We start from the raw sequence: 25,609 nt of genomic DNA, 5'->3' as shown, positions 1-25,609 counted from the left end.
TCATCAGGCTTAGCAGCAAGAGCCCTTCCCTGCTAAGCCATCTCACTGGCCCAATCACTTAATTTCTTCACAGGTTAGGGAAGCATAAGGATTTGAGTTCAGACCCTAGACTCCATCTAAGAAACAGGACATGGTGCCACATACCTGTGAAACCAGCTTTACGGGTGCAAAGATAGGCGGATCCCTGAAGCTAACTGGCAAGCCAACCCAGGCATATCAGTGAACCACGGGTTCAGTGAAAAGAGAGACCCTGTCTCAAAATCTGAAGGCTCAGTCCCACTTCTGAATGTTCACTCTCTTGCCTACAAAATCTGATCATTAAACATGCCACATGTGACAGTTTGAACCTGAAATGCTCCCCACCTTGTATCTCCACATGCACTCATGTGTATGTGTACACATCTCTCTCTCTCTCTCTCTCTCTCTCTCTCTCTCTCACACACACACACACACACACACACATAACTTTTAAAAAGAAGTCATGTGATCTTACCCACTTCAAAATAAAAAACATGCATTATCAGAATAAGACGCAGATTTCAGCGATTACAAATAAACTTAGCTTTATGAAAGCTCATTCATCATACACCAGCCTAACTGGTATAGTCTAACTAGACTATCATCACGGGATAGTTCTAAAATGACAATTTAATTCTTGTGTCCAGAGATAGCCACAAAAAGAGAAGTCTTCTGTCCCACCTGCTGAATATGCATCTAGAAAAGGCTAGCTCAACAGGAGACCACGTCCTAAATATAACACCAGTAGCACAGACACTGAGAGCAACAGTAAATAAATGGGACTGTCTGAAATTGAGAAGCTTCTGTAAAACAAAGGACACAGTCAATAAGACAAAAAGGCAACCTACTGAATGGGAAAAGATCTTCACCAACCTCACATCAGACAGAGGACTGAACTCCAAAATATATAAAGAACTCAAGACACTAGACATCAAATAATAATAATAATAATAATAATAATAATAATAATAATAATAATAATCAGCTGCTTAAAACACAATATCTTGAAATTTGCATGCAAATGAATAGAACTAGAAAAAACCATCCTGAGTGAAGTAACCCAGACCCAGAAACATGAACATGGTATGTACTCACTCATAAGTGGATATCAGACTAGACGTAAAGCAGAAGATAAGGAGCCTATAGTCCACGACTCCAGAGAAGCTAGGCAACAAGGAGAACCCTAAGAGAAACATACATGGATCCCCCTGAGAAGGGAAAATAGAAACTCCTGAGAAAACTGGGAGCATGGGGGGAGGGAGGGATATAGGGGAGAAGGGGAGGGAGAAGAGAACTTGGAGGACCAGGAATGGTCAAGATTGTGGAAGGACAGAGAGGGAGAGCAAGGAAAGGGATATCTTGATTAAGGGAGCATTATAGGGCTAACAAGAAACATGACACTAGGGAAATTCCCAGGAATCCACAAGGATGACCCCAGCTAAGACCCTAAGCAATTGTGAAGAGGGTTCCTGAACTGGCTTTCCCCTGTAATCAGATTGGTGACTACCTTAATTGTCATCATAGAACCTTCATCCAGCAACTGATGGAAGCAGATGCAGAGATCAACAGCAAAGCACTGGACTGAGCGCCCAAAGTCCAATTGAAGAGAAGGGGAGCAATAATATGAGCAAAAAAATCATGTCCCACTAAAACAGCCAATAGCTGACCTGAGCTAATGGGAGCTCACCAACTCCAGCCTAACAGAGGGTGGGGGCGGGGGAGGGGGGGCAACACACAACACCAGCATAGGACCAAACTAGGTCCTCTGAATGTGGGTGACAGTTGTATGGCTGGGGCAGACTGTGGGGCCACTAGCAGTAAGACCAGGATTTATCCCTACAGCTTGTACTGACTTGAGCCCATTCTCTTTGGAAGGATACCTTACTCATCCTAGACATAGTGGGGAGAACCTTGGTCCTTCCTCAAAGCAATGTGCTAGACTTTGTTGACTCTCAATGGGAAGCCTTAATCTCTCTGAGTAGTGGGAGGGGGTGGAGGGACTAGAAGAGGGAAGGGAACTGGGATTGGTATGTAAAATGAGAAAAGATAGCTTTTTAAAATATATATTATATATATGCACAAAAATTATAATAGCATCTTTAAAAAGAAGAAGAAGAAGAAAGAAAATAAAAGGCTAACCCAGGAAAAACTATCCCAGAATAGCCTGAGATAACTCTTGATGGTCTGCTAAGAGCTTGATCTTAAATCTGCCTAGTTCACCTCTCTGGACATCACCCTAGGTCACACTAGCATTGGTGGCTGACGCAAACCTCACCTTTGTTGTCTCCAGGCAAACCCAGTAGTACATTCCCTCTTACAAAACAAGCTCCATTAAACAGAAGTTCCCCAGATGCTGTGTTTTGAAATGGAGCTGCCCCTTACACACACACACACACACAAACATACACACACACACACACACACACACACAGGCTTGTGTTTACAGCCCTGTTCTCCAGCTGGGATATTGCTGGAGTTGGGGGGGAGGGGCTATGAAGTCTTTAGAGGAAGGGCATAGCTGGAAGAGCAGATTACTGGGGAGGGAGCCTTTGGAGATTATACCTAACCCCCTGTTCCAATATACACTCTGCCTTTCTTTCTGGTTGGGTACAATGTGAGGAGCCTCTGCCACACACGATGCCATAATTGCCCTTCCTGCCATGCTGGACTGAGAACTTGATAAACCGTGGGCCAAAATAAGTCTTTCTTCCCTTAATTTGTTTCTGTTAGGCGTTTTGATCACAAAAACATAAAGGCAGCTAATATACTATACAGCCGGAATTCTACCTCCAGCCACCTACCTGAGAGAAATAAAAGGACTTTCACAAAAAAATTTGCATAAAACGCTCAGACTAACAAAAATAAACGGATCAGCAAGGTGGCTCAGCAGGGAAAGGTACTGATGCTACTGATGACCTGAGTTCCATCCCTGGACCACACACAGCGGAAGAAGAAAACTGAATACAACAAGTTGTCCTCTGATCTCTACACATGTGCATCCATGGCATGTGCGCAAGTGCACACACACACACACACACACACACACCACTGATAAATCAACAAATATAAAAAATTAATAGAAATGATTTAAATATCTATGAAAGAGAAAATAGAAAACTAAATGTAGCATGATTCACAGTGAAATACTAATCAGTAAGAAAAGGGGGTGAATTAGTAATGTAAGATACAACATAAAAACTTGAAAAAGATAATGAACTATGTGAAAGAATCCAGACACAAAATATCATACAATATGATTCCATTTATGTGGAATTCCCAAACATGGCCAGCATACAATATACAAATTAAGAGTTGCCTGAGAAAAGGATGAGACAAATGAGCAGGAAAGCAAGTTTCATAATAAGAACTGTCTTTAATTTGTTCAAACCCATGCTTTATTAAGATACTGGCAGAATACAGAAGCTTTGTCCAGTGAGTGTGAGTCCATAGGGAGGCGGAGGAGTAAAATTCCCAGAAGCCTCTCTGGCAAGCCTTGACAGTCAGCCCCAGAAAGTTATGCATAGCTGTTATGTAACAGCTACTTGTATACAGTACACACACTGGGTCTCATTCTCTGTATTAGGTTAGAACTGCATGAAACTGATGTTTTTATAGGTAGAAGTTATTAAGTAATGATCATTTAAATTCCTCAACCTAGAGCAGAGACTTTTGAGTCTGACAAGTCTCAAGTGACACTAAGCTCTAGCACGCAATCCAAGTTCCTGTTCCCTTGTATGGAAAGCGAGGTGATTACAGGATCTTACTCAGAAGGCTGCTTTGGGCTTTAGTGGAAAGCACCTGCCAGGGTGGACACAAAGTCACAGAGGAAGTATCCTGTAAATTGTAACAGTTACTAACACCACTGGCCCTATCTCTCGATGAAATTCCCAGTTACCAAGAGCCAGGCCTTCCATATCTTTCTCATCCATGTTTCCTTGGCATGCAGTATCCATAGGCAAGGCTCCCTATTGACTACTGAAACCTGGGACTGCTTCCTCGGAGGCCCCCAGAGAGTCCTCCCCACAAACCACCAACTTCTCCTCAGTGAACTACTGTGGGAGGCGTCTCATGATTCCAACATCCTCCTCCCCACAGGGACACACAGAACAGCCAGCAAGCCAATGAAGCAGAAGGAAGTGTCATCAGAGACAGTTCCTTCTGTCTTATTTCTCAACAAAAAAAAAAAAAAAAAAAAAAAAAAGTTTGGCTGCTATGAAACTACTGTTTTGATGGATGGCTGGGCTATCTATGAAAACCCAGGTTTCTGCTTGTTACAACAAACAGCAGGAGCTATAAGCAGATGCAAGAAAATTACATCCCTACATTCTGTGTGAAATTCCTCAGTTTTTTTTGTTTGTTTGTTTGTTTTTTTTTGTAGAGATCAGAAAGGTAGCCAAGATTGCGGTCTGCATAAACAATAAGGATGCCGTATTTCACAAATAAAAACACAGAACAGTCACATAAATTTGAAGTAAACAATGAATATCTGAAGATACACTTTAAAATGTCCATTGCTTATCATAAATTCAAATTAACTGGGTGTCCTATTCTTATCTGGCAATCCTAGATTTAATCTGTTCCACAGATCAATCTTATTTCCCAAAAATCATTTTTCATTTCAAATAACTATTCTTTAACCACAAAGAAAAACAATGATAACCAGAGAAATAGGGTAGCCAAAGTTTGTGCGAGCTTTATGAACCACTATAGAGTGGGGATCACAGTAGACTAGCTCGCAGGAAGATGCAACCCACGGCTCCTTGACTTCGCCCAGCAAAGCAAACCTAAATATTATTACCTCTGTTGCACAGGCAAAGAAACAGCAACACAGAGAAGAGAGACCCAAAGTCTTCCTATCTGAATTTTAAAAATTAAGCTAGAGGCCTCTCACCAGAGTCCCCAGATGTAAGCCTACTGCCTACTCTGATAGCTAATCCCAGTTTCAATGCTGTATCCACTATTATTTAAATCATTAAGTTTTTTCTTCTCTTTGCCTCTACACCAATGAAACAGAAAAACTTCCATCACTCCAACACTCCAGAGCCATGCCAGCTGATGATCATAATTCTCTTCCATTTCTGCTTCGTCTCATCAAATTCATAATTCACGGACATGTCCACTAAAATTGAGGACAAAAGAAAAACAAACAAAATTTTAAACAAGCCATATCTTTCTAACTACCTACAGCTCTGCTAGAGTGGCTAGGACCTAACACTAGACTCAAGATTAAATCGGAACAATGCCATCTTCAACACATCCGTTTATAGCCTTCATCACCAATGGTAACCAGTCTGCGCTAAAACTGGCAAAATTGTAGTCATTCCTATAAAAAAACAAAACTCTATGGACGGGTGTTATAAACAAATAGCTCATTCATATAGCAAATACTACAGGACAGCTTTTCTCCTTTCATCTCAGCCTTTAGCACAGGGAAGGGATTCTCTCTGATGAACTTACTGGTCCAGGTTTTACCCTCACTCCTCAAGGTTTCTAAATCTGACCCATACGCTCACCAGTCTTACCTAAACACAAAGACAGTATGTCCTAGCACACAGACAAAGGATGGCACTAAAGATTAATATAACTAGCCTCTACTTAAATTAATATGTTTGAAGCTATAGTGTTCCCCAAGGGTGTCATGGGAACTCAGGACAAGCATTTTCAACCTCAGACTGCCTGAGGAAAATAGCTGGGTAGGGCAACATTCATCACACACAAGAGGAGCCAAAGGCAGGGGGCGAGATATTCTTTATCATATTTGCTTTTGGAATGCAATCCATCTCCTTGGTAACAGTTCTAAAAAGGAAAAAGGGAAAGGGGGGGGGAACACTTCTACTGAATCTTATACCTTAGCAGACAGCCTAGAAAATACTCATCTATCGGGTACGGTAACCAACAATTTCTTGTTCTCATAGAATGCTTGTGGTAGGGGTGAGGGGTGACCTTTGTTCATTTTTTAGATTATTCCTTTTCTTTTTAATATTATAATATAGTTACATCATCCTCCCTTCCCTTTCTTACTCCTAGTCCTCCCATAGACACCTCCTTACTCTTTTTTCAAATTTATGTTCTCTTTCATTCATTATTGTTCACACACACACACACACACACACACACACACACGTGCGTGCGCCCACGTGTGTGGGTGTGTGCCTAATCCTAAATACATTAAGTACAGCCTGCTCAGCCTGTATGTTATTTGTATGTAAGTTTTCAGGGAAGACCATTTGATACTATATAGCCAATCAGTGCGTTCTCTCCTGGGAAGAATGACTATGCGTAGGGTTGAGGCCTCTAGCGCTTCCCCTGTCCATATTCACATATCTATTGTTATACTTGTCAGCTCATGCTTAGGCAGTCATTGTGGTGAGACTTTGTGGCTGTTCTTCTGTGGTTCATTTTTGCCTGAAAGGGGGACAATTCAATTTATAGGAGCTTCGTAATTAGACTATCTAAAAAATAAGAGATGGTGGCAATGATAATGGTATTAGAGGTTGGTTTTGAACTGATTGGTTTAGATTTTGATGTTTTGGTTTGGTTTGGCTGAGTTTAAGTTTGTTTTGGAGGGGTTGGAGTTGTGATGGTTGTTTTGATTTTTTTTTGGTTTGGGAGGTTTTTTGAGTTTTGATTGTTTTTTATTTTGCTTTTGCTTGCTTTTATTTTTGTTTTAGACAGGGTCTATGTAGCCCTGACTAGCCTGGAACTAACTATGTAGACTGGGCAGGGCTAGAAGTTACAGAGATCTACCCACCTCTAGTACTGAAATTAAAGGTGTGTGCCACCATGCCCCACTTTAGGTTTAGCTTTGGTTGTTTGTTTGTTTGTTTGGCTGTTCTTTGAGACAAGCTCTCATAAAGACAAGCTCTCATGACCTCGAATACCTGTCCCTCCTGTGTTCCCTCCCAAGGGCTGGGATTGCAAGTGGACACACACCATCATGCCCCGCTTTCGGAAGCTGCTCTGAGGACTGAATGAGAAGGTGTGCAGGATTTGAAGGTCTGGTACGCATGGTATCACCAATAGCAATTAGCTAGGACTGAGCTCTCACTGCTGTTCAGTGTAGCGCTAGAGCACGGGGATTAACCTGGAAACGATAGGAGGTAGAACTGGATGATGCATTAGCTGAAATGCAAAAACCTACAAAAATATCACAGCTCTACCTCCCAAAGAACATATGCCAGAAAAAAAAGAGTTTTAAAAGAAACCAGAGGCAGTGGGCTTAGTGCCCCTGAAAAACGAAACCACACAGCCACCATTGTGGAACTAAAGATGCCCAAGAACAAGAAACCGCTCCAGCATGAGCTGGTGATACACACAAACATGGTGTGTGCTGCTGTCCAGAGGACCTGTTGGGACCTGCTGGGACCCGCTGTTCCCCATCAGGGAGGACAGAAGCCATTCCATGTAGAGATTTGGACAGTTCCTTAGACAGAAACAAGAACTGAAGCTAGTATCGCTTCCACACTCTGTGCCACAGTCATGGCGTTCCTCCGCCTTCATGCTAAGACCTTCCAGTTTGCAAACAGATACCTTATATCCTGGGGTTTTAACTGCACATGAAGAACATGCTGCCAGGTTCACAGCAGGGTTCGCAGCTACGAAATACAGCAATGACACCCCAAGCAGGTCTACACCACGGCCTACATGATGGAAACACACGAGAAAAAGAGTGTGGCCTTCTGTCAGCGGCTTAATGCAACAGGACCTCAGGCTCCAATGCATCACTAAAGGAGGGAACTGTAAAAAGCTGCACGTCTCTAGCCCGCCCTAGTACCACACTCTAATCTTTAAGTTGGGACAAGCAGATTCATCATCTGGCCACTTAGTCTGGATAGTTTATAGCTGCTTGTTCGCAGTTGGCACTTTCTGGATCCTCATCACAGACAATGGAAGATAATTATGGCTCTCTCAGAACCTGCCTTCAGGGATAAAAAGGAAACAAATGAAGCACTTTTGAATCCTCCCCTCTGAGTGGATCAAGGCTGTTCACTTATCACAGAGTCCCACCTCATCAGGCAAGTAAACAAGCAGCCGAGAAGGCAGATCCAAACTCTAAAAAGCCATAGCTGGTGCTGGGGGTGTAGATCAGTGACAGAGCATTTGACTAGCATGTATGAGGTCCTGAGTTCAATTCCCAGTCTTCAAAAATAAATATATGATGAATCCGACTTTTAAGCCAGGTGTGATGGTGCATGCCATTAATCACAGTACTCAAGAGGTAGAGGCAGGTGGATCTCTGTGAGTTCAAGGCCAGGGGCCAGGTCTACAAAGCAAGTTTCAGGACAGCCAGGGCTACACAGAGAAACCCTGTCTTGAAAAACAAAAACAAGAAGAAGAAGAAGAAGAAAAAGAAGAAGAAGAAGAAGAAGAAGAAGAAGAAGAAGAAGAAGAAGAAGAAGAAGAAGAAGAAGAAGAAGATTATTGTTGGGTAGGTGAAGGTACACACCTTTAATCCAGTACTCAGGAGGCAAAGGCAAGTGGATCTCTGAGTTCGAGGCCAGCCTGATCTATAGAGGGAGTTCCAGAATAGCCAAGGATACACACACACACACACAAAAAAAAAGCCATAGCTGGGGACAGGCAAAATGCTCCACTAGTAATCCGCACTAGTAATCTGTTGGTAAAGATGCCTGCCTCAAAGCCTGATAACCTGAGTTCAATCACTGAGACCTACGTGGTGGAAGAGAAGAGGCAACAAAGTTGTCAGCTAAGTTCCATATGTGCACACATATACAGGCACACATATGTGCACACATATACTAAAATGTAGCAGAAACATGTCTAAGACAGTAACTATACAGTAACAGCAGTCACTGCTGTGGGCCTACTCCTTTAAGGTAGACACACTAACAGGTGGCCTCATTTGTGGGGTTAGACGTGATGCACCGTGTAGCCAAGATATGCCTTCTTGTCTGGTTAGGAATGGTGTTACATAAACTGGCCTATTCGTATGTCTAGGAAGTTGCTAAACATACGGTAGGCCTTGAAGGAGACCACTCAACCGCCAGACCAGCCTGGTGTGCTGAGTAAAGGGGCTGATCTTTTTCTCAGTTCAGCCATCTATCCTCTAGCCCCTAACTAGGCAATTCTTTCCTCGGGATAGAGTTTCTGCATTTATGAAATCGTAGTAGGAAAAGGAGAAGCATGTAAGTCAGAGGAGGGACACAGACCGTTCACCAAGTACACAAATACAAGCAAGAAGTGACCTCGGAGCCCAGTTCCCAGTGATACGGTGCGGTCCCTGGTGGAGACTCTGCTCTTCCTCTGCTTCCTCCTTCACACTTTCACTGCCCTTCCAGGAAGAGTGGCTTTCAAGCCAGCTCTTGGGCAATCTACGACTTCCTAAAACACTCCAGCTTTGACTGGGCAGCACAGAGCACAATACTCAACCATGCCCCCATGCCACCCCATGTCCCCGAGCCCGTCTCCCTGCTGAGATAGGAGAAGCCTGGCCATCACAGAGTCACAAGACTGAGAGCCCACGGCCCCCAGAGACGCTGCAGGAGAGATTTAAATAAGAGCAGTGGGGTGAAAGGGCAGAAGGGTGCACCTCCAGAGGCAAGTGCAGAGACGGACTCTGTGGCAGAGGCGCTTGAATACCCATGGGAGCAGAATAGGGCCACAAGGCAGGGCTATGCAAAGATGATGCAAGATGAAGCTGGAAGTGGCTGGAGTGAGGGCAGCCAGAGCGTGACTGAGGGAAGTTCTAAAAACAATGCGAGGCCACCAGCGGCCTCTGGCCTCTGAGAGAAAAAGGAACCTGGCAAAATTTTTCACTTGTAAAAGCCACTCTGGCCACAGACATAAAGAGATCAGTGAGTTCTGGTGCTGAACACCAGAAGCCACTAAATGGGGATGACTGTCTGAAGGGAACTCCAGGTATAAGTGACTGTGGGAATCCAGAGACACACAGAGAAAGGCTAACGGAAAAGACCTTTTTAAAGGATGGGTTGGGGAGTGGAACTGGGGTGAGAAAGCCTGGTTTCACACATGCACTCAGAGGCACTGACATGGGGTGGGGTGTTTGTTCGCTTGCTTGTGGTGGTTCTGGAACTAGAACCCAACTCTTTAAGCATGCCAGGCAACCGAACATCCTACTACTGAGCTACAGTCTGACCCCAGAGCCTGCACTAGGACAAGATCCCCCAGGTAATAAGGAAGCATTCAGAATCACTGCTCTGGCTCAACAGGAACCGGTCTTCTGAGATCATCAGTCATACCACAAGGTGTTCCGTTTTCAAATCCAGAGTCTCTAACGGAGCTGCAAAACTAAGTGTTTGCCTTAAAGTTTAAGTGCAGTAGGTGAGCCTTGCCATGAGAAAACTCTCTTACGCTAGCCCGAAAGGGAAATTACAGTCCTGGATCTGGCCCGGACTGCCACAGTATAAGCAAACATGTAGGCTGAGCCTAAACAGTCAAGGCTTCCAGAAGTATCTGTAAGTCAGTCAACTTTAATGACAGCCTCATAAAACTCAACACAATTGCTCAGTTTGCAACCCACTTGAAAATGCAATATTCATCAAACCAGCAGATCACAATCCCGTCTAATATACAACACCATCAGCTCAAAGTATGGTTTTTCTGTGACACAAATGCCCTTAACCCATATGTGTCCCAGCCTTTCCACATCGACAGAATAGGAACCCTAGCATTTACACACCCCATAATTCTATTGGGGTTAGGAAAGTGACGTTTTCCATACTCTATAAAGTGTATCTTCAGAATTTATTTCATAAAGCATTAGTTACATTACCATGCTACTGAAAAAAATTATAAGGGAACTAGAGAAATGGCTCAGTATACCACTTTTGCAAAGAACCTGATCAAGCGCCAGCATCCACACTGGGCAGCTCACAACCACCACCTGTAACTGTAGCTCCAGAGACTCTATTACTTCTGGCCTCCGTGGGCACTTGCACTTGTGTGCACAGGCCCACGGGCATGCACACACTTTTAAAATAACAATAAATATGTTTTTAACTTCTAGTGACTTCTCAGAATGTAAGACAAACTCATCACTGTGGTCCCCAGATCTTTCACCATCTAATCCCAACAACCTTCGCATCTGTCTTGCATTGATGTGCTAACCACACCAAGCCAAGCCACAGTTCTTAGCCCAACACACTAGCAACTGATCAAGGGAGAGGGGCTGCTAAGGGCCGGGGGAGATGGGGCTGATTCATTGAACTGAAGCTAGGAAATCCGTCAGCTACTGGAGATACCAAAACATGTTCCAGAGCACAGACTACCAACACAGTGACAGCCACGGGGCAAGAGGAAGCAGCAGGCTTCGAGTCCATGGGGCTCCGGCAGCCTGAAGGGGATGTCTGGACTTTATCCTACAGGGGATAGTGGAGAACAGCCCTGTTAAGAACTGTTTGATGAAAGCGGAGGGTACCTACAAGGACGTTTTTTTTCCAAAGTTCTCTCCCAGTCCACACTGCCCATCAATGAAATCCAAAATAGTTTTTAGGAAATAGATGTGGGGATTTTAATAGCAGTACATGATCTCTTTTAACCAGAGATTATAATCACAGAAGTACAGACCTAGTAGGAACTTTTGCAATCATGTACTCTAACCCCTTATTTTAAAGATAAGAGCACTATAGTCTTGAGAGATTAAATGATTTGCTCAAAGACTGAGGCAATTTGTGGCAGAGTTGATATTCAACCCCCAAATCTCATGTCTGCTAGACTAGAGAAAATAGGATGCAGCAAACCTTCTAATAAGAATTAAAGAACCTATTCATTCATTCAACAAATATTTACCTGACACCAGATGCCATTCGAAGTTGGGCATAAACAAGGACAAAAGCCTTTGCCTTTATGGAGTTTTCAGTCTAGTGAGGACAGACAGTACACACACACACACACACACACACACACACACAGCATAATAAATAAATTATATGGTGTGTCAGAACAATATAAGTACTATAGGAAAGAATAAAGCAGAGAAGTCGATCACTGGGGGTCTATCAGGATAGACTACACTGAGGAAGTAACATGAGAGATTTAGGACAAGTACTTGCAAGATGCTGAGAGATACTGAGGACTGGCAAGCTCACATAATGCCTATCCACTCCATTTTAATTTACCTGTACAAATCAATAGGCAATATGGCTAACCTACTTCCAAATTTCCTGGCATCTACACACCAAGTTCAACAAACAAAACTCCAAAAATGTAACATTTTTCCTGATAAAGTGTGTGTGTACAGGGGTGGGAGGTGTTCTGGCTTTAACTAACACCTCTGATAGGTTGGCATATTAGAATGTAATAAAAATGGAAAATTCTGGCTAGGAAGCGAAACAAGTTCACATTCTGCAATATGATAATGGATCAAGCCAATTTATTTTAGTTTCTGCCAAATATGGAATAAAATGTGGGCCATTGCCTGAAAATACCAGAAATGAAACTAAGATTGGCACCAACATACCAAAACCTGGTGATGAATTCCCCAGGAGAGACAAAAAGGGAGTATCAAAAGAGGAAGAACAATCATAATGCAAAAATTCCTAGGGCATGGCTTCACTGCTCTCTTCCAGAGATTGTACAGGCATGAGGGTCAGTGTCCTCATTCCACAAAGCAAACACCACTGAGCATCCTCAGAATAACTAACCCTCTAATGGCAGGTGCTTCTGGAAGACTTTTTTGCATACGAGAAAACTGGAAGTCTTGTATTTGTTTGTTCAATTTAAATCCATTTTATGAATTATTTGATTTTTATTTTATGTGCACTGGTGTTTTGTTTGCATGTATGTCTGTGTGAGGGTGTTGAACCCCCTAGAGCTAGAGTTACAGACAGTTGTGAGCTGCCACTTAAGTGCTGGGAATTTAACCCAGAGCCTCTGGAGTAACAGCCAGGGCTATTAACCGCTGAGCCATCTCTCCAGTCCTAAAAACTAAAGGTCTTAAAGTTTAAAACTTCCAAATTGTTAGCAAACAAGATAGAAGTACTAGCTCCCAGGTCTAACTGACTCCAAATTCATTCTGACCCTTAGTATTTCAGCCCCTGGAGTATTTTCTAATGACTTGTGACCTAAGAATGGTTTGTTTAGTTTGTTTTCTACTTTTTTGTTGTGTGTGTGTGTATGCGCGTGCACATGTGTTTGTGCATCTGTTGGTTTTTCAAGATAGGGTTTCTCTATGTAACAGCTCTGACTGTCCTAGAACTCACTCTATAGACCAGTCTGGCTTCGAACTCACAGAGATCTACCTGCCTCAACCTCCCAAGTGCTAGGATTAAAGGTGTACACCACCACCACCCAGCTGTTTTTTTTTATATTAATGAAGGATTATAAATCATTTAACTTTCTCAAACAAAAAAGTAGAAGTATCTAGAGCCTGCATTTAGCATACATGACACCCTGGATTCAATCCCTGGCACCATCTACAAAATAAAATAAACTAACAACAGAGACCTTAGATGGCCCACAAAACCTAAAATTTACTATTTGGCCCTTTACAGAAAGTTTCCCAACACCTATAGTCAAATCTACTGCAGCAGCCACAAGCAGATCCCAAACCCATTTTACCAGCTGCATTGTTTATAAATGTCATCCTAAGGAAAAACCAGCTCTGTGGAGAACCGGTTTCCAAGCTGGCCAGGCAAGAGAACAGTTATTCACTGACTAAGGCTATGGAATTCTGCTACACTGTTTAGAGCCTCTGATAACATTTTGCTTTCTTGTTCTATGCTGTGCCCAACAACAGCAGCCTTCACAAAAATCCACCTGGCATCTCTACCCCTACTCTCCAGGCACAAGGCTCTCAGATACTTCTTAGACCACTTGCTCTGTCCAGACGTAGGAGTGTCCAATAGTTCAAAACTATCTCATTCCTTCTCTTCCAAATCTGAATATCCAAGGCTACTTTCTAAACCACAGGCTGATAGCCCAAATTATGTTCTCCAAAAGTGGATGAGAGCCATGATCTATCTGGGAGGGAAAGCTCTTTGCCTTCCCTGGATGACCTTGCTCAATTACTCAGGCCAGGGTGGAGAATTGTGGTTGCCTTGGCTACTATCCCCACCTCCCCTGTATTTATAGTGCCCTAATATTCCTCGGGGAAAACCATCCATCCTTGGCTTTCAGAACATTTATTTCACATGCAGTTACTCTACTCTGGGTTCGAGCCAGCTTCAGAGGTTATCTCAAGGATGAACACATAATTTAAGAGTAAGCCAACAAAATCCAAGTTCAGACTTTGAGCTGAACTTATGGTCATAAGTCATCATGCCAATGTGAGGGAGGGGCCGTCTGAGAATGAAACTAGCCCAGAAGAATGTGAACTTTAGTGACAAAGAGAAACCAGGACGGAAGACACCCTTTAGAGCCATGAGACCCTGGGAAATAAAAACGGGAACAGCCCTTGGCTTTCTAGCTACACACCACAGCAAATGCATTCTGCTTAAGCTTCTTGTTTGGTTTTCCTCTTCCTCTATAGTGTTAAGCAATCTGGCTGCTGCCGCCAGAATGGAAGCCCCACATCTACAAATGTGTACTACAGACACTGACAGGATGGTGGCGGCGGCAGCAGGGACTTCACTGTGGATCGTTAATATCGCACATCCCATTGAGACCAAGGAGAAATTCGCTGTTCTTCCTTCCACCAATTCCAAGAACTCTGAGCTCTCAGAGATGTTAGGGCTTCTAATTTAATAGCGCATTATCTGATTAGAACTGAAACAAGCAGATAAGTGTTTTAAATGAGTGTCCCTCATCTAGGCCCACCCACAACTGTTACCCCTCAAATCTCTTAGGAAAGAGAAAACAGACAGAAGGCAAAGGACTCAGAGCTAATTCTTCTGCTTCTGCTATTTCAAGGGTTTCACAGAAATCAACGTGGACCTGACCAGCCCAGTAAGCAGGAGACATACAATATTTCCCTGTATGTGACCCCACTGATCCAGGGCAGAGGTGGGCCCATTAGTCCTACAGAGCTGGAAGAACACAGCAGACAGATTTTCCATGTTTCCTTCATTCCCACCCTGGCTAAAGTTCCTGTAACCTTTTATGTCTCTGATGAGTATCAGCTATAGATGGTCCCCAATCAGATGATAAAGGCTTTGAAAAATAGTTTGGTAGAAAAACAGAGAAAAGATCTTTGATCTTATTCTTTACTAGGATATTAGACATCAGCAGAGAAGGCAAATGCCTATCAGGACAGTGGGCAGCCTTTGTTTCACGCCCAGGACTTCTGGAATCCTCTACTGCTATTGATTCTACAGCCACGTTCCAGCTCCAAAGCACAGCCACAGTGCTGTTCTAGGTCAGGAAGTAATTTCCGGCACTGAGAAATCAATGGGGACAGAGCTGTGTGTCACACAGTTTTGAAGTTCTGTAGTAAGAGATCCCGAGACACTATATAGGTCAGTAAGCCTCCAGTGTCTAGAAGTCATTAAACAGGGTACTGGGTCTGCAGATTGAAAGAGGTAATGTTGCCCCTTTCTTCTTTAAATAGCTAGGAATGGTGGTGTTCTATAAACACACAGAGCCTAGGTGGGGGCGGGGATGCTGGCTCTTACTCCTGTATTCTGCTTATCAAGACTCAATTCCTAAAAATGAAGCGGAAAAATGGTGTGTGAAAAACACAATCTTCTGCTTGTTCAACTCCTGTTCCAGGCCATTCCAGCAAAGGGAGCTCTCCAAATGAACTGATATTAAATCTTGTTGAAAAAGAAAGTCACTAGAGTGTATCAAAGAAATCCATGCAGAAACTATGTCTCCATAAGGGTAGCCACTAGACGAACATGGGATGCAGTTTCAGCTCAGAAAGGTCAGCAAGTGACATGCAAGGAACAAAATGAAAGAAGCAATGAAAAATGATTCGTTCCTGTTTTACAAATACTTGCTCAGTCATGTTCATTGTACTCTATTCATAATATGCAGGAAATGGAAACAACCTAAATGTCCTTCTGCTGACAAACAGATAACAAAAACGTGGTGCCGATCCAACGTGGAATACGATTCAGCTGTAAAGACAAACAAAGGCTGCGGGTAAAGGCGTGGGACTAGAAAAGATCATATTAAATGGGGTAACCCAGATGCTGAACATTGTCGTTCATGTGACTCTTAACTCCAAATCTTCAGACCTGAGTATACAACATGGAGTAACCACGGAAACCAGGAAACTATAAACAGATGATGGGGGTGGGGCACGAGAGACAGGAATAGCAGGATACGAGTGATTGGAAGGGGGAAGTGGAGAAAATGGAGCAGGCTATAATTACAGAGGGGGCTTCTAATTACACTTTAAAGCAGGACACCCTTTTGCAGTAAGTACCAGGCACCTATGATAAATTCTCTGGCCAGCAGACAGGAGTAGGATTCAACAGAGACCTTCCGTGTGACTTGTGAGTCCTGTAATCGGACTCAAACTATGTATTAGGTACTTAGGATTTCTGAGACATCAGCATCTCAGAACTCTTGGGAATGTTATAGAATCTTTATTACCAGGCATGTTTAAAACAGAAACATCTGGAATAAGTTCAGTATAATATGGTCAGAGCATAAGATCCAGTCTAATTCCCAGAGGTAATTCTTTGTACAAGGTGAGGAGGCCAAAGACTTGGACATAAGGACAGGACCAACATAGTATTTTAAATTCCTGTATTATTTCCATGTTATAAAAGGGCAAGAGGAATTAGTCATCAGAATAGAGATAGTTGCTATGATTTTATACCGGGTACTTTGCACATAGCTCTTCAGTAATGCTACTGTCCCATTTTTCTAGAGGAAGAAACAATGTAAGGAGCTGGGCAGTTAGCAGAAAAAGACTGCTCAAAGACAAAAGGGCTAGCATTGGATGATGTTCAAGTCCTGACACCCCCCCCCCCCGCCATAGGAATCTTCTAGAGGTTATAGCTAGATGTACCTCATAGACTATCATGAAGATTCAGTGGAATAAGGATGAAGTTGGGGCTGGGCATGGCTCATGTACAGCATTTATACAGTAATGTGCACAGCTCTGAATTGGATCCTGGCAGTAAAAAAATCATTTTTAAGTTTATAAAACACCCAAGAGATGCATGCCTGCCCCACTGTAAGCATTTAAGTGATGGTAGCTACTCTACTAGCATTACTATGGTCCAAGTCAATCTAACGTCATGCTTTTGACATGTGGGTCTCTGAAAAAAAAAATCTCTTGGCCTCTAAAATTCTGCTTAACCAGAAGCAAAAGGCAGAAAGGATTGGAAAAGGATCAGAAGAAAAGTAAGAACAGCCTGTGTGAATTTATCCAAAGGAGACCTGTGGCCCATTTACAAGGGCGTGCATTGAGGATTGTGCAATTTTCACAAAAGGAAAGAGTCACAAGATCTAACCGTGCAAAAGTTGTGCATCATCAGTCCAAGAAGGCTTGACACAGCACAGCTGGAGAGTGGTAATAATACACAGAGACATTCATGAGCTGTTGAATAGAAAGATGATAAAACCAAAATAACTATCTCTAATTGGCACTCCTGACATAACTAACATTTTCTACATCTTTAATTTCTCTCTAATGAATATGTAGTATTTACGTAATCAAGAAAATGCTGATCTGGGCTGACTTTTTTAACAACTGACCCATATGAAGAGAAAGAAGCAACATAAGCCTCTGGGGACGGCAGAAGGGGTGTCCTGTTATTTGCTGTGGATGGCTCTGTGAACTGTGAGGCCGGCAGCTCTCAGGAGAGAGCCAGCAGTCTTCCATCTTATCCAGGATCCATCTACATATGTCTAACGTGTGTCACTCCTAGACATTCTAACTCAGTACCCACAAAGCTAGATTTCGTGCCCAGTCTCCTGACTTATCCCAAGTAGGTTTCTAGGTTCCCTAGGTGACATTATAAATAATTATATTTGGAGCTGTTCAACTAACCCAAATAATGCTCTCATTCTATGTCCCCATTTTTATTTCTTGTAATATAAGTAGTGGCCTCCTTGATTCAAGATGATTTTAACAGCACTGCTCCAGCCCAGTGATAAAAAAAGAGAAATTGAGGCCTGTCTCGGGGTCCCTCTGGAGAAGTAAATATAAGAACCAAAATGCTCTGGTCATAGCAGGCAACCAGGGAGCAGGAGCAGGACATTCTGTACCCACCCTGGTTCTGAGAGGTCCATTCACCTCTGGAACATAACACAGGAACTTGAACAGGAAAGGGGCCCTGGATGGCATTGTTTACAGTTGTGAAGACTAGCAGCAGAGACCTCTGGGTTCTACGGTCTTTTCACTACAATTGTGACTCCAGGGTTTGCCTAGGCCGTTCCCTTTAAAAGGGTCTTTGTCTTCCTCATCATCACAATATCAACGGCTCACATCTTTGGCCTTTTAGCCAGACATTCTGCAGGGCGGTCACAGTGGGAGAAAGTGGGGTGGAGAGAAAGGACACAAAGAGAAGGGCGAGCACGAGGGCAAGAGCCAAGGCGGAGAGGGCAGCAAGCAGTCTCTGCTCTCAGACGGAAAGTCTTACGTGAGAAAAGAGGGCTTGCAGGCTAAGACTTACACATCTCCCAATCATCCTGTATCAATGAATTGAACCATTTGTTTATCCAGTTTCCAAAATAGCTGGTGCCCTCCAAATATGACTATCCAAATGAGAATATGACTGGAAAGGTCCTCTGCTGTGAAGACAAAAGTTCCTCAAGATGGGGCATAGCTCATTTGCCTACTGTTCACAGGCCCCTTGAGTTCATTTCCCATCACCACAAGTAAGCAAAACATAAAAGCTTTGAAAAGTTCCTTTCTTGATTCCCACATTATACTACCCTAGATCTTGACCTCTTCCTTCCCACTCCCAGCCAGGAAGTTACTCAGCAAAGCGAACTCATCACCCAAGCAGAAACAGGATGAAAGGAAAGCTAACCGGAGGCCTCCAGACACTCTTAGGGTGGACTGTGAGTTCCCTACACCTAGACCATGACATCACAGCAATCCCAGTAGCAAGCTGCACAAGGCTAAAAGTCCCAAGGAAAAAGCTGCCAATAGCTGGGGGAATGGGAAAGATAGGGAGGCATATCTAAGAACTGGAGAGAGATGACAAAAATGGCCTCCCAGATAACTGCAGAAACATTCAGCATCTGCAGCCAACCCATAGGACCTCGTGCAATAAACAAAAGAACCGTGTGGTGTGTGAATTGCAGCCTAATAAAGCCATTTTCTAAATCCTAAAGAACTCGCAAGGTCCCTACTCATCGCTGCCTCCCACCACACTGCCCCACACACCAAGAACTCAGCATCAGTCTGACTGAGATGGCACATACAGAGATGACTCAGCCTTCTTCTCTAGCTGACATTTGGGGAGCTTTTCATATAAAATAACCATCAAAAAGAAAACCTAACTTTTTTTTTCTTAAAGAGGCTCGGGTTTGGGCTTATGGAAGATAAGAGACCTGTAAAAATGAACATGTATTGCAAACTCTATAGCTGCTGAACACCTACCTGCATGAACTCAGGCTGCTTCCAGTACCAACCCCTAAGCCCTGTGATGGTATGAAGTGATGCTGCCCAAACGAGGTGAAGGAGTGCAGAAACTAGCCAGAGTCATCTCCCAGAGAACAGCAAGGCCAAAAGCGATCGGTTCCACCCCAATTTCCTATGCAAGAGAGCACGGTGTCCCTGTCGGGGAACTTATTACGAGTATGCTGGCTTCAGAAAAAAGAAAAGGGAATTCTTTCCAAAGAGAGCCATGTTGCTGCTCTAAGGAGACTAGCCACATGCTAACTCGCTGGCCCTGCACACTGCTCAGGCAGCTTTAGTCAGAGAGCCAGCAGACAGCCTCACAGCCTGGCTGGCAGATGCAAATCCTGGACAAACAGCTGAGAGCTGTGGCCTGAAGAAGCCGAGGGAGCATCCCGACTGCCTGCCTGGCCTCCATCTCCCAAAAGCCATATCGTCCACAGCAGGAGTCATGTAGATGATGAGCTACTGGATAAGCAGCCCAGGGCAAGGTCTGTGTCAGGCATCTCTGTAAGACTCAGACACGGAAGCAGGAAACCCCCATCTCTGGGAGAACAGCACGCAGATTCCCTAAGCAAACAGCAGAGCGTGAGCAACACTGCTGTCCTCGTGGCGACATCTTGGGTTCTCCCCAGCAGCAGCTGTAGTCTTTTCTACCCAGCCCTGCGGAGATCAGAACAGAGATAGGCACTAGCACAGGAAGGAACCTTTGCCAGAAATGAGTGGCCTGGGGGTGTTGCAGTGGCAGGCTGGGCAGATCAGCTCTGGCTGGGTTTGGGGTACCTCATCCTCCAGTCAACAGCCAGCCCCTCCCTAGATGCCATGTCTCCTCTGCAGCAGCTCAGCCAGCTCACTATGCTTCTTGAATGTTTTTGAAGAAAAAAAAAGTGTGTGACATAATTACAGACTCTGACCCTAACCGCCTTTAACCTTGACAAGGGCAGCGAGGACTCACTGTGGGAAAGCTCCGAGATATAAAGTTTCCTTTCAGATGCTCTCCACCCCCACCCCCATCCCCAGTGCTCAGGGGGTCCCAGCAGGCTCCCAGGTGGAGCCCAGGAACAACTGAATCCCAGGCATGAAGCCACACCAGCTGAGATGCCATGGTTGCTGAAACATTTACAGCCTTGGAACACTCCATCATCCTGTGGCCTGCATAGTGTTGACTGACACCTTGCAGATACCTGAGCTGGCCCAAGGAAAGGCTGGGCAACTCAGCAGGGCACATTAAGGAGAAAAGATGATTTAAGGACAAACACGGTTTACACAGAATCTCTTCTGGCCTATTTTGACTTCCTGTGTGGTCTGACACCCACACACACAGGCACACACATACATGCAAATCACTAGAGAGAAAGCTATAGGCCACACAGATTTCCAGGCCTGCCCCTGTGCTCAGACATCAGAATCTCCTCTGGTTGAAAGCCTAAAGTCTGAGAACATCTTACAGCATTCTCTCTTTTAAGAATGTGTGCAGAGCCGGGCGGTGGTGGCGTACACCTTTGATCCCAGGCAGAGGCAGGAGAACTCTGTGAGTTCGAGGCCAGCCTGGTCTACAGAGCAAGTTCTAGGACAGGTTCCAAAGCTACATAGAGAAACCCTGTCTCGAAATAAAAATTTTTTAAAAAGCAACAAAAATATATGCAGAAAAATCCTTTGGGGAAATTATGGCAGGTACAACTCAAGATGGCTACAGTCATGTCAAGCTTGGTACGACCACCACCTTGTAGCCAGGACAATCAGATAATAATAATAATAATAATAATAATAATAATAATAATAATAATAATAATATTATAATAGCAGTTTCATTTATATTTCACTTACGTGTGCTTATGCCACTAAGCTCAACATCTACAGTTCTCACCTATTTTTTTCCTAGTAATATCATTACCTAGATAGTAATTATGACCTTGTACTTAAGCTGCTCTCTTTAGTTCCTCCTCCAAAAGTCAAACTCCAAAGGCCTCTGGGAACATTCTCATTCAAAATGTCCAAATGATGACTAGGGAGTCATCAACTCCTCTACCCACCTGCTACACAGTGATATGGCCCACAGCTTCAGCCTACACTCTTCTCTTAGGGTCTTAGCACTCTAAGATTAGGATCACCTGGGGAAGTTTTACAATTCCCAGCCTAGACGAAGTGCGTCAAAATCTCTGGGGTGAGGGGTGACAGGCGTCAATAGACACCTAAGACTGAGAACCACTGCATAGGTCTCATCGAATTCATTCGCTCCAGGATCACAAATACCACCTGGGGAAAGCCAAAGCCCCAGGTCTCTTCCAGAGCTCACCCCCACTCCGCCTGCATGCCCATGAGAACAACTACAGACACAAGCTTCTCTCAGCTGTGTCTGCATCACACACCGCAAACCCACGAGAGTGGGATGGAGTTCGGTCAGCATGTAGGACCTGATGGGTACTTTGGAGGCACCCTAGTTCCTTCCTCTCCCGTGCCCTCATCACTTCTCAATCCAAACACAGTTGAGTATGCATTCTCCTGTTTGTTCGTATCAGCACATTTCCTCTGAAAAATTCCATAGAACCCTCTATTCTACTCCATAACTCTGAATGTTTAAGCAGTGATTCCCCTAAGTCAAGCAGATTTCTGCAAGAGCACACTTCCTGTCACACTTTCTGTACTCCTTGGCACAGAGCCCCCCACTCGGGGACAACCACATTCTTGTCTGTGAAGCGCATTTGTGTGTTGTCTCTACCTTTCTTGCCAGGCACCACGTGAAACATATCCATTCTCTCCAATGCTTCTACCTTAGGGCAGTGTTAAGCATACAGTGGATCTTATATTACTGATGAAATATGAGGTTATTTTAGGTAATATAATAACAAGTACTTTTTTGGTTTTTTGAGACAGGATTTCTCTATGGAGGTCTGGCTGTTCTGAAACCCATTCTATAGACAAAGCTGACCTTGAACTCAGAGATTTGTCTGCCTCTGCCTCCCACGTGCTAGGATTGAAGGAGTGTACCACCAACATAAGGAAAGTACTTTTTAATTTAATGATTATGCTTCAGTGATTCTTTTTAGAACACAAAGTGGCTAAACTCATCAAACCTGTGACTTCCCTTCTGACATAATTGCAGTTTTGAGCAGACTTTCTCAAAGTTAATAAAGAAGGATGAAGATGAGGCATAATTAGCAGAGGTGACCTACAAATGGCAGATAAGTAACACGGGCCCCTGTGGACCTGATAAGCTTTCATTAGCCTTTCCCAAAGGAAACGAAGGTTCCCTCCCATAGGATCCTTCCAAACTGCCAGCACTCCTCACCCATGGGGTCATGGGCTGCTTCTGGGTCCTCTGCTTCCTTTCTAGAAGCTGAGCAACCAGGAGAGGGACAAGTGTCTGGTCCACAAGACCCACCAATGAAGCCTCTACATCAACGGGAGCTGTCCCAAGTACCTGAGCATAGACCAGAAAGCACAAGTGGCAGGATCCTGTCTTCTATCAGAAAGATATGCTAAGCTCTGTAGGAAAAGCCACCATAGGGAGATGGCCCACATCCCCATCTCCTGCCCACCAGAAATTCTAGTGCTCACAGCTACTAGGTAAGACACGCCCACTAGCTCAAAGTCACTACCTCCAATCACCAAGTTTTGCAGGAGATTTAGCACCTTCAACCCTCCCGAATAGAAGACGAACTACACCAGGTGAAAGCACAACTCCACACCAGAATGTAAGACCAGGCCTTGTATTTAGGTAACTCGTCCTATGTCACATTCTGTGGGGTAATTTTCATTATAGCTTTTAATATACAAACCAGAAAGAAGGAAATGAAGAAAGACTCCAGGTTTTTTTTGTTACACAGATGCCACTCTACATAGTAAAGAAACTGCTTTTCTACTCTCAAAATCAAGGCTCAGGAAACGGCGCTCACTTAGAATTTCTTGGACTAATTCCCTGAGAGTATCTATCATGGTAGAAAATACATATAGTGCTTTTAGCTGAGCAATTCCACAAGAGGAACTCATCCTACAGATCTGATTACTTCTGTTTCCCATGCCAGAGGTATGTACCTCGCAGAATATGTGTGTATGCATATATGTATATGTGTACATGAACATCTTTAAATGCATGTGCATGTGTGTGCATATATGTGTTTATATACATCTGTATATAAACATAAGTGTGTTTATATACATGTGTATGTAATATACTTATTTCTATACATGTGCATGTATGTGCATGTGTTTACATACATATGTACATGTATATGTGTGTTTATATATATACATGTCTGTGTGTGTGTATATATAGAGAGAGATAGATATAGACAAAGTTTCAGGTGGTCCAGGGGTTAGTCAGGACTCTCTAAATGTCTAGAAATAATTTTGAACTTCTGGTCATCCTGCCTTTACCCTCTCAATACTGTGATCATAGACAGACATATGTCATACATATGACATACAGTTTTATGTGTAACTGAGGATCAAACTCAGAGTTTCATGCATGCTAGGCAAGCACTCTACCAACTAACTGAATTATACCTCCAGCCCAACTGGAAATAATCTAATTGTGTAATGGGGGAATGGTTAGAAAAAGCTGTGCTTCATCCATATGATGGAATGCATGCACAAGTGCAGAACATGCAACATACATCACGATTAGACACAAAAAATTGCATATGGGATCCTTCTAAATGCATAAGTGTATATAAGTGTACAAATGAATACATATACATTTGCTGACACATTCATAAATTTCAAATAAAAATATCCAAGACACTGGTGAAATGCTGCTTTCAGTGGAATTGGGGAGGAAGACACAGGGGTTGGAGGAATACTCAAAGTCCTTTCTGTCTTTTGATCTGTGCCGTTTATAGGTGTTAACTATTTAGACCAGCTCTGACAAAGAAACAGACATGAACAAAAGTAAACATGTCACTTTAATTTTTTTCCCTCTGTCCACAGCGGACCCACAAATGTAACAATGAGATACACAGTCAGAAGTCTGTTGCAGTTTGGGCCCTATCTGCTCAACAGTGACCTTGACATAGAAACACAGTCAAAGTTCAACTTGCCTGCCTGGAAATCTAGCTAAAGCCACAGGATGTGCCAGTGCTAAAGCCACCCGGGATATGCCAGTTCATATTTTCAAAGTGTTCCAACGAGGCAGCTGTAAACATAAAAATCAGTATGATAGCAAGATCAAATGGGCATTGAAACCTACCTGTGGTATCTTTACAAGCCATACAAAACAGAGTTTATTTTGGCTTTTCCTGTGTGGCAGCAGCAGGAGTCGAAGCACAGCTACTGAGTTGGCCCGGAGGAGCTAGCTAGCTAGCTAATAAGGTTTGATGCAGAATTCTCAAGCCCCAAACCTTTGTCCATCTGGCAAAGAAAACACACACACATGCACATGAACACCCCACCCAACCCCAGGAATCTCCACTTTCTAAATATAGTAGGCAACTGCCCGGTCTCCAAACTCACACTCGGCAGCATTCTGTGCCTTCCAACCAAGGTGAAACAAGCCAGACATAAACACGCTGTGACAGCTTCTGGCCCCCACTGCCAAGCTGTTTTCCTTACTGTTTCCTCTCTTCCTCCACTCTGGGTTTCTACAGAATGTGGAAACCCTAGTGACTGATTTATAAAAAATTTCTCTAGCTACTAATGCTATTTGTCCTCTTCGTAACAAGTATGCTTTTCCTGCTGGGCCCCCCCAGTTTGAGTTTGGAAGTCTTTTCAATATGGACAAAGTAAGGCTCATCTCCCATTGTACTTAGAAGGATCTGCATCTCAGAAAAAGATACTAGACAAGCCCAAGACTAGTAAGGATGCCTGTATTTCCCACCCTACCATCACACACATGGTGGGGAGGGGGACCTCATTCTTTCAGAATCAGTATCCGGGCCACAAGAGGCAGACTATTTAGAATGTTTCCAATTAAACTAAAAAGTTAAGCTTCAGAAACAATCTAGCACATATTCACAAGCACCAAACCAATTAGCTACAGGGAAATAAAGGACCTAAATAATGGCTGTTACAAAACCTATAGAAACTAGAGTCCGCAACAGACCCAGAATCTTTCAAATGTTGGGACTCATACACACAAAAGCTGACATGGGAATGATTACTCCGGCACTTTCTCTAGCTAAAAACCTGAGATAATCCAATAATCCAACC

At 43.6% G+C, this 25,609-nt stretch overlaps 1 protein-coding gene across 3 annotated transcripts in view; it reads right to left on the bottom strand.

The window, feature by feature from the left end:
* Positions 1-25,609, bottom strand: part of Arhgap26 (Rho GTPase activating protein 26) — a 394,170-nt gene that overhangs the window by 357,001 nt on the left and 11,560 nt on the right. The gene's annotated exons all lie outside the window — the stretch shown is intronic.

Source organism: Arvicola amphibius, chromosome 5 (genome assembly GCF_903992535.2).
Source record: "Arvicola amphibius chromosome 5, mArvAmp1.2, whole genome shotgun sequence".
NCBI lineage: Eukaryota > Metazoa > Chordata > Mammalia > Rodentia > Cricetidae > Arvicola > Arvicola amphibius.
The sequence above is the reverse complement of the archived record's forward strand: the minus strand, read 5'-3'. Positions and strand labels throughout refer to the sequence as shown.